Raw genomic sequence first — 10421 nt, 5'->3', positions numbered from 1 at the left:
AGGCCCAAGTTTTCTCTTCCTCAGCCATAGCTCTGGTCTGGGAAAGAGAAGGTAATGTGGCAGGAGTGGGAGACACAGGCAATTGGGCCACTTCCTATGTAACTTACTTGTGTCTTCATGATCTGTTCAAGCCCTATCTGCAATATACTATTTCCATTTTATGATGGAGTGCTGCTGTGAAAGCCCAACTTTATGGCTTAGTGGGTCAGACAACACCCAGCCCATGATAGGCAACTTAGGTCTCATGGTGACTTGATGGCCCATGATTAAGCATTCAGTCTCTATTTAAGCCCAGTATCAGACTGAAAGCTGTTTCTCAAAAGGAGAGTAGTTATTTGCAGTGGATAGTAAGGTTTTGCCCTAAAATCCTCGGGCTCTACATTGTGATTCTCTTATAGAGGCTTGCCAAAAGCTCCAGACAGCATCCCTATTTGCCACTGACACCTCCAGCACCATTGGATCTGCTGGATCATATGACCCAAGTGGCAGAGCAGCTTGCATACTATCCAGGGCCTGTCACAGAGACTTTTCTTATTCTGATCCCCAACCCCTCCCAAAAATAATAAAAAAACTATCAGCTTTTCTGGCCACTTGGTAAATAGGCCACCAAAGAGGGATATGTTGTCTCTAAAATCCAAAGGGGCCAACCAGGCATTGTGCCTCTGTTTTGGTTGTAAGAGGAGCCAGACACAACAGCTTATCATTCACCTTAGAAGGGATGTCTTGACATGCCCCACACCACTTGACACTTGGAAATTTCACTGAGGCAGAAGTCACCTGTATTTTTGTTGAATTTATCTCCCATCCCCTGGCCCACAAATGCTTTACCAATAAGTCTAGAGTAGCTGTTATTTCTTGCTCACTAGGTCTGGTCAGCATGATAACATAAACACAATGGACCAGTGTGATGTCTTGTGGGAGGGAGAAATTATCAAGTTCCCTGAAGGCAAGAATGTGACATAGGGCTGGAGAGTTGATATACCCCTGAGGAAGAACAGTGAAGGTATACTGCTGGTCTTGCCAGCTGAATGCAAACTGTTTCTGGTGGTCCTTGCTGAACAGCTTTTGGGAAAAAGGCCTTTGCCATATCAATAGTTGCATACCAGGTACCAGGTGATGTATTGGTTTGCTCAAGCAATGATACAACATCTAGAACAGTAGCTGCAATTAGAGTCACCACTTGATTAATTTTATGATAATCCACAGTCATCCTCCAGACCAATCTGTTTTTTGCACAGGTCAAATAACAGAGTTGAATGGGGATGTGGTAGGAATCACCACCCCTGCATCGTTCAAGACCTTAAGAGTGGCACTAATTTCTGCAATTCCTCCAGGAATATGGCACTGCTTCTGATTCACTATTTTGCCAGGTAGGGGCAGCTCTAATGGCTTCCACTTGATCTTTCATACCATAATAACCCTGACATCATGAGTCAGATAACCAATGTGGGGATTCTGCCAGTTGCTGAGTATGTCAATTCCAATTATGCATTCTGGAACCAGGGAAATGACCACAGAATGGGTCCAGGGACCCACTGGACACACTATGATATGGATTTGAGCTAAAATTCCATTAATTACCTGACCTCCATAAGCCCCTATGCTGATGAGTGGACCAGAGTGGCATTTTGGATCTCCTGGAATCAGTGTCACTTCTGAGCCAGTGTTTAATAATCTTCAAAATATCTGATCATTTCCTTTTCCCCAGTGAAGTCACCCTGGTAAAAGGTTGTAGGTTTTCTTGGGGAAGGCTGGGATGAAACTTCACAGTGTAAATTTGGGGCAGTGTTGAAGGGCTTTCACCAAGGACGCCTGGCCCTACCCTCATTTAAGGGACTCTTGGTCTGTAAACTGTCTCAAGTCTGGGAATTGATTAAGGGACTGTGATTCTCTGTTTTTCATGGAGCTAGTCTCATGAATTTGTTTCTCAAGGTTCTTGTGAAAGATGTGTCCTGTGGACATTCTTGGGGTGTATGAACAGGTTTTCCATGATAAATTCATTCTAACATTCCCATTTCTTTAAGCCTAGATCACCTCATCTACATTATACCAGGGCATTTTGACCTCAACTGATTGGATTATCCTGTTGTGGGAGGCATGCCAGAGTTAATCACAGATGTAATCAGTCACCAATTATAAGGAAAAAATAAATTTGTAGAGCCTGCTCTGTTCAATTGCATTGCCATTACATGACCTTGGTAAGAAACAGTTGAAATGTGCACTCTGTCTGGGAGGACTGGCTATCTTCCTGGAAGAAAGTGTACTTTGATAAAGATATTAGGTCCCAGGAAACTCTTCTCAGTCCCTAGCCAGTTCCCAGAGGACCCAAATGGGCTTGGTCATGTAAACTAATTGGAATTTGGTCACTATTGTGTAAAGATATCATAAAAACTGCATGCAAGCAGTTAGAGAAAGGAAGAAGAAATAGGGAGGAGAATCTTAAGAGTAGTAGAAGAAGAAAGAGAGAGGAGAAAATTATGAGAAAGAAGAAGAAAGGAGAATCTTATGAGAGAGTAGAGAGCATCTCATCACAATCTCATCCGGGAAAAGAATGCTGTGCTGTGGTTTTTTTTACCAGTAAAATTTTGAATACTATTTCTAAGATTGCTGTGGATTTTTACTAAAAAGACTTGGAATGCTACTTCTGAGACCTCCCAGCACTTCACTTCAGGTGCTGGTGCCATGTTATCTGGTGATATAACTATGTCTTATTTTTGAAAACTCTTTTAATTACTTTCCTAATAAAATCTGTTTTTATATCACTGAAGTCTGTGTTGTCTGTGAATCCAAACCTATAAATTAAGTGGCCACAAGTATCATGCTGTCTTTTGGGCAACACTGATGCAATCAACCGACTGATAATTTAATCAACTAGCCACAAAATATCCTTGCAGCAATAGTCAGGTCAGTGCTTGCCTGACCAGACAACTGGGCATAATCATTTGGCCAAGTTGACACCAAAGCTATCACACTAGTATTGTGAATGCAGAATCATATGGCAATTATATCTTTAGCTTATGAAGGAACCGTCAGAGTTCCTTCCTTCCGAGTGGTTGTACCATTTTGCATTCCCACCAACAGTGAATAAGTTTGCCTCTTTCTCCACATCCTCCCCAGCACTTTTTGTTTTCTCTCTTTCTTTCTTCTTTTTGATACTGGCCATTCTAGTGGGTTGAGATGATATCTCATGGCTTTGATTTGCATTTTCTTGATAGCCAGTGAAGTTGAGCATCTTTTCATGGGCCTTTTAGCCATTTGTATTTTCACTTCTGAAAAGTATCTGTTTATGTCTTTTGTCCATTTTAAACATTTTTTTATTGTGAAATATAACTAAAATAAAAAAACACTAAATTTCCAAGTACATTTTTTTTTGGTATGCTGTATGAAGGGGCCACATTACATTATTTTTCCACGACTATCCTGTAATTGCAGCACCATTTGTTGACTTTTTGTTTGTTTGTTTTGCTTGTTTGCTTGTATTTTGGGAAGTGCATGGACCAGCAATTGAACCCAGGTCTTCCAAATGGCAGGCAAGAATTCTACCACTGAACTACCCTTGCATCCCATACAAGTACATTTCAACAAGTACTTACAGAACAGATTTTTAAAGTTTGGTATTGGTTACAGTTTCATGATTTTTTGTTTTTCTTCTAGCTAGTCCAAGACACTAGAGACCAACAGAAATATCAATATAATGATTCAGCAATCATACTCATTTGTTAAATCCTATCTTCTCTGTTATACACCTCCTTCTCTTTAACATATATACATAAAAGCAATACATTTCAAAACACATTGCAACAATCAATTGTAGAACAGATTTTAGAGTTTGATATGGGTTAAAATTCTACAATTTTAGGTTTTTATTTCTACCTACTCTAAGATACTCTAGGCTAAAAGAAATATCAGTATAATGATTCAGCACTCATACTCATTTGTTAAACGCAACCATCAGTGTATAACTCCACCATCACTTTTGATCTTTCTCTGATTCTTTAGGAGTGTTTGAAGTATGGCCATTCAAACTTTTTCATGTTGGAAGGGGCTGTCAATAATATGGAATAGGGGATGGAACTAGTTGATGTTCTGGAAGGACTGGCGCCTCTGCATTTCAGGATTTAGCTGTCCAGGGACTCATCTGGAGGTTGTAGGTTTTGGAGAGTTACCCTAGTGCATGGAAACTTTGTAGAATCTTATATAAGGCCCTAGTTATTCTATAGGATTGGTAGGAATGGTTTTGCTTGGGGTTTGGCAAGTCATAATAGGTAGCAATGTCTAACTGAAGCATGTGTAATAATGGCTTCCATTGTAGCCTCTCTACCCTATTTAAACTATCAGCCACTGGTACCTTATTTGCTACACTTCTTTTCCACCTTTTGGTCAGCATGGCATTGTTGACCCCATGGTGCCAGGGCCAGGTTCATCCCTGGAGGTCTTTGCCAATACTTTTTGATTATCTGCTTAATATAATCTGGGATGTATCCAGGCATTACATTAAGAAATACAGGATTAAGGGCTCTCATTCTTATTCTGGGCTCCCTATGTTTGGATTATTTAAACGGTCTATTCAGGCAGGTTCAGTTAGATTATGTGCCACAGAAAACCTAAGTTCTGGACAAAATAAAACTTTCTTTTCTGGTTTCAAAGAGTAGGTGAAGTTCTAAAATATAGTCAATGTCTTATTTACTCCTGTATTCTGAGTTGTCTTAATCTGAGTCTTATCACTTTTGCCTATTTTTCAGATGTGTGGTTTGCCTTTTTGCTGCTGAGTTATAAAATCTCTTTTGTATTCTGGATGCTAAACCCTTATCTGATTTGTGGTTTCCAGTATCATCTCCCATTGTGTAGGTGGCCTTTTTACTTTTCTGACAAAGTTCTTTGATGTACAAAAGTCCATCAAAGAAGATCCCATTTATTCATTTATTTTTTCATTGCTTGTGCTTTGGGTGTAAGGTTTAGGAAACCATTTCCCATAGCAACATTTATAAGATAATTTATAAGGTATTTCCATACATTTTCTTCTAAAAGTTTTATACCTGAAGTCTAATATTTAGGTCTTCAATCCATTTTTAGTTAATTTTTGTGTAGGGTATGAGATATGGACCCTCTTTCATTCTTTTGCATATCCCTGTTTATTGAAGAGGCTGCTCTGTCCCAGGTGGGTTGGCTTGACCACCTTATCAAAGATCAATTGTCCATAGATGAGAGGACCTATTTCTGAACCTTCAGTTTGATTCTATTGATCAGTATATGTATCTTTTTGTCAGTACCATGCTGTTTTGACCACTGTATCTTCATAATATGCTTTAAAGTCAGGTAGTGTGAGACCTCTCACTTCATTTTTCTTTCTCAAGATATTTTTAACTATTTATTGCACACTGCCCTTCCAAATAAATTTGGTTATTGGTTTTTACATATCTGCAAAGTAAGTTTTTGGGATTTTAATTAGTGTTGCATTGCATCTATAAATCAATTTGGGTAGAATCAATATCTTAACTATATTTAGTCTTCCAATCCATGAACACAGTATGCCCTTCCATTTATTTAGGCCTTCCATGATTTCTGTTAGCAATTTCTTGTAGTTTTCTGTTTATACATATTTTGTATTGTTAGTTAAATTTATTCCTAGATATTTGATTCTTTTGGTTGCTATTGCAAATGGAATTTTTTCTTAATTCTTTTCTCAGACTACTCATCATGAATGTATAGAAACACTATTGATTTCTGTACCCTGCCACTCTGCTGTACTTATTTATTAGCTTTCATAGCTTTGGGGTAGATTTTTTGGGATTTTCAACACATAGTATCAGTTCATCTGCAAACACTGAGAGTTTTACTTCTTCGTTTCTGATTTGTATGCCTTTTACTTCTTTTTCTTGTCTAACTGGTCTGGCTGGACCGTCCAGCATAATGTTGAATAACAATGGTGGTAGTGAGCATCCTTGTCTTCTTTTTCATCTTAGAGGGAAAACTTTCAGCCTTTCCCCATTGAGGATGATGTTAGCTGTGGATTTTTCATATATTCCTTTTATCATGTTGAGGAATTTCCCTTCTATTGTTTGAAGCATTTTCATCAAGAAAAGATGTTGAATTTTGTCAAATGCTTTTTCTGCATCAATCGAAATGATCATGTGCTTTTTTTTCTGCTTCGACTTATTGATATGGTGTATTACATTAATGATTTTCTTGTGTGGAACAAGTCTTGTACTCCTTGATCATGGTGTATAATTTTTTTAATGTGCTGCTAGATTTGATTTGCAAGTATATTGTTGAGGATATTTGCATTTATATTTATTAAAGAGATTAGTTAGTGGTTTTCTTTTCTTGGAGTATCTTTGTCTGGTTTTGGTGTTAAGTAATGTTGGCTCAAATAATGAGTTAAATAGCTTTCCCTCCTTTCCAATTTTTTTTGAAGACTTTGAGCAGAATTGGTAGTAATTCTTAGTTGAATGCTTGGTAGAATTCACTTGAAGTCATCTGGTCCTGGACTTTTTCTTTTCTTGAGCTTTTTGATGACTGATTCAATCCCTTTACTTGTGATTGGTTTGTTGATGTTTTTTATTTCTTCTTGAGTCAATGTTGGTTACTCATGCCTTTCAGGAGAGTTGTTCATTTCATCTACATTGTCTAGTTTATTAGCATATAGTTGCTTATAGTATTTTCTCATTATGTCCTTTATTTTTTTTGGGGGGGGGGTGGTCACTGGTTATGTCCCCTCTTCCATTTCTCATTTTGTTTATTTGCATCTTCTTTCTTTTTATTTTGTCAGCCTAGCAAATGGTCCACTGATTTTATTGATGTTCTCAAAGAACCAACTTCTGGTTTTTTGATTGTCTCTATTGTTTTCATATTCTCCATTTCACTTATTTCTGCTCTAATCTTTGTTATTTCTTTCTTTTTGTTTGTTTTGGGTTAGTTTGCTGTTCTGTCTATAGTTCTTCCAAGTGGACAGTTAATTCCTTGATTTTTGCTCTTTCTTCTTTTTTTAATATAGACATATAAGGCAATCAATTTCCCACTCAGAGCAGCCTCTGCTGCATCCCATAAATACAGCAAATGCTGCACTGATATGCTGTATTTTCATTTTCATTTGCCTCAAGATATTTACTGATTGCTCTTGTAATTTCTTCCTTGACCCCCTGGTTGTTAAGAGTGTGTTGTTTAGCCTTCATGTATTTGTGAATTTTCTGGCTCTCTTCCTGTTATTGATTTCCAACTTTTTCCCATTATGATCTGGGAAAGTGTTTTATATAATTTCAATCTTTTAAAATTTATTGAGACTTGCTTTGTGACCCTGCTTGTGGTCTATCCTTGAGAATGATCCATGAGCATTCGAGAAAAATGTGTATCCTGCTGTTGTGGGGTGTAATGTTCTGTAAATATCTGTTAAGTCTAGTTCATTTAGTGTATTATTCAGAATCTCTGTTTCCTTCTTGATCTTCTGTCTAGATGTTCTATCCATTGATGAGAGTGGGGAATTAAGTCTCCAACTATTATGATAGAGGTATCTACTTCCACCTTCAGTTTGTCAATGTTTGCCTCATGTATTTGGGAGCACTATGGCTTGGTGCATAAATATTTATGATTGCTATATCTTCTTGTTGAATTGTTCTTTTTATTAATGCAATGTGTCCTTCTTTATCTCTTTTAATTGTTTTACATTTAAAGTCTAATTTGTTGGAAATTAGTATAGCTACCCCTGCTCTTCTCTGGCTGTTGTTTGCATGAAATATCTTTTCTCAACCTTTTTTTTTTCAACTTATTGTTGCCCTTGGGTCTAAAGTGAGTCTCCTGTAGACAGCATATAGTTGCAGCCTGTTTTTAAAACCATTCTGCCAGTCTTTCGATTGTGAGTTTAATCTGTTAACATTTAATGTTATTACTGTAAAGGCAGTACTTTCTTCTACCATTTTGTCTTTTGGATTTTATATATCATATCTAATTTTTTTTCTCTTTTTACCTTTACTGCTAGTCTTGATTTCTACATTGTGCTCCAGAAATATCTGTAGTATATATCTGTAGGAAAGACCTGTCTTTTCCTATCTGCCTGTAGTGCTCCCTTTAGTGTTTCTTGTGGAGCTGGTCTCTAAACAAATTCTCTCAGTGTCTGTTTGTCTGAAAATATTTTAGTTTCCCTCTCATTTTTGAAGGACAGTTTTGCTGTGTAGAATTCTTGATTAGCAGTTTTTCCATTTCAGGATCTCAAATATATTCTACCACTGCCTTTTTGTTCCCATGGGTTTTGCTGAGAAATCCACACATACTTTTATTGAGCTTCCTTTGTGAATTGCCTTTCTCTTGGTGCTTTCAAAATTCTCTCTGTCTGTGATATTTGACAATCCCACTAGTAAGTGTCTTGGAGTATGTCTATTTGGATCTATTCTGTTTGGGGTATGCTGCACTTCTTGGATTTGTAATTTTATTTCTTTCATAAGAGATGGGGGCCTGAAGCTAGGGCAGAGTTCCAGGCAGATGGCCCTTGCCCGGGTCACACTGAACTTCAGTGCCCCATGGGAGCAGGCCTTTTTAAAGTGCTTGCTTCACCTGGTTCCACCAGCTGCCTGAGAAAAATTGCTGGCCATGGTCACCACCAGAGATATTTCTATATCTTGAAAAGATAAAATAAAAATCTTCTGCTTTGGAATAGATGGATTTTTGTCACTTTCTATGAACTAAAGTGGTTCAAGGTCTCTTTTGGATTATTTCTGCACTTCACAAACACAAGTTGAATCACTCAGACCTGACTATAAAAGTTATAAACCTGCAAAATTGTACTGAAGGAAGTCTGAAAGCTTTACAGAAAGCAGTAATACTATCCCAGTTTTTCCGACACCCCAATATTACAACTTATTGGACAGTTTTCACTATTTACAACTGGCTTTGGTTTATTTCTCCATTTATGGCCTATGGTTCAGCAAGTCAACTCTTGAGGATGTACTTTCCTGAAGGAATGAGTGAAACTTTAATAAGAAACATTCTTTTTGGAGCAGTGAGACGGTAGAACTATATGCACCAAAATGGCTATATTCACAGGCGTACTAAAGCCAGCCATATTCTCATTTCTGGTGATGGCCTAGTGACCCTCTCTGGCCTGTCCCATCTGCATAGTTTGGTTAAGCACAGATATAGGCATATGGCTATGTTTGATTTCCCACAGTTCAGCACATCAGTACAGCTGTGGCTGAGTCCAGAACTCCTGAGACAGGATCTACATGGATATAATGTGAAAAAAAGATATTTACAGTGTTGGGATTATAGCCTGTGAATTAGTCGGTGGGCAAGTACATTTCCAGGACATGTACAAGACTCAGATGCTGTTACAGAAACTGAAAGACCCTTTTTATAGCCCTTTGGATATCAGTATTTTTCCTCAGTCAGGTTCCAGAATGAACAACTCCCAACCAGGTGTAGACTCTGGGATTGGAGAAAGTGTACTTGTGTCCAGTGGAACATGCACAGTAAATAGTGACAGACTGCAAACACCATCCTCAAAAACTTTCTCTCCTGCCTTCTTCGGCTTAGTACAACTCTGTTTGCAACAAGATCCTGAGAAAGAGCCATCAGCCAGCAGTTTATCATCCCAAGTATTCTTTAAACAGACGAAAGAGCAAAGCCAGGAATCAATACTGTCACTGTTGCCTCCTGCTTACAACAAGCCATTGGCAGCAGTGCCTCCAGTGCTACCTTGGACTGAACCAGAATGTGTTTTCCTGATGAAAAAAGGTTCAAACTGGGACTTCTTGGGCTGCCAAATTATTTTATGTCCTGTATACTTGGCACTTTCTTCTTGCTGCTTTTTCTCTGTATTACTAGGTACAAATACCAGAATTGTACTTGAAAATACAGTTGGTGCACTGGAGAATCTATCATTTTAAGCCCCTTTATTCAAAGGGGCATGCTTATAACCCCCCTTGTTTAGCTCAGAGTGCTATCATAACTCCAGGGAAACGTCAGCGTTATTAATCTAGCATCTAGCTACATTTAGTGTCTTCTGTTCTTGAGTTTTTCCCATAAGCTGTGATTAATTCCTTTCTTGATCTCTCAATATAGTTTTTGAGCCAGTTATTTTCTTCAGTGTTTTGTTGCCATTAGTGGATTGAGTCTCTGAGAACAGTCCTTCCAAGCACATCTTTTTTTTCCAGATTCTGTAGTCTTTTTGATCAGCTATTTTTTACATGAACAGGCTAAGTTTATACTGACCCCAAATCCTTTTTTGGTAGAAGGGAAAATGTTTATACTTTCCCATTTTCTATTCTTGGTATTTATGGTAACATCAAACTAAGCCTCAGTCACATTAAATGATTCACTTGAAATACATAGAGAAGTTGTAATTGTTTTTTAAACATGGGCTAAAGTATCACTTTTCTACCTATATAAATTATAGATAAAAAATTAATGCACTCTGTGGGAGCTTAATAAAG

At 37.8% G+C, this 10421-nt stretch overlaps 1 pseudogene; it reads left to right on the top strand.

Moving 5' to 3' along the window:
- Positions 1-894: 894 nt before the first annotated feature.
- LOC143690686 (STE20-related kinase adapter protein beta pseudogene) lies at positions 895-9875 on the top strand (annotated as a pseudogene).
- The last annotated feature ends 546 nt before the right edge of the window (positions 9876-10421 follow it).

The sequence above is a fragment of the Tamandua tetradactyla genome, chromosome 7 (genome assembly GCF_023851605.1).
Source record: "Tamandua tetradactyla isolate mTamTet1 chromosome 7, mTamTet1.pri, whole genome shotgun sequence".
NCBI classification, from domain to species: Eukaryota; Metazoa; Chordata; class Mammalia; order Pilosa; family Myrmecophagidae; genus Tamandua; species Tamandua tetradactyla.
Note: the sequence above shows the minus strand (reverse complement) of the source record. Positions and strands in the feature narration are given on the sequence as shown.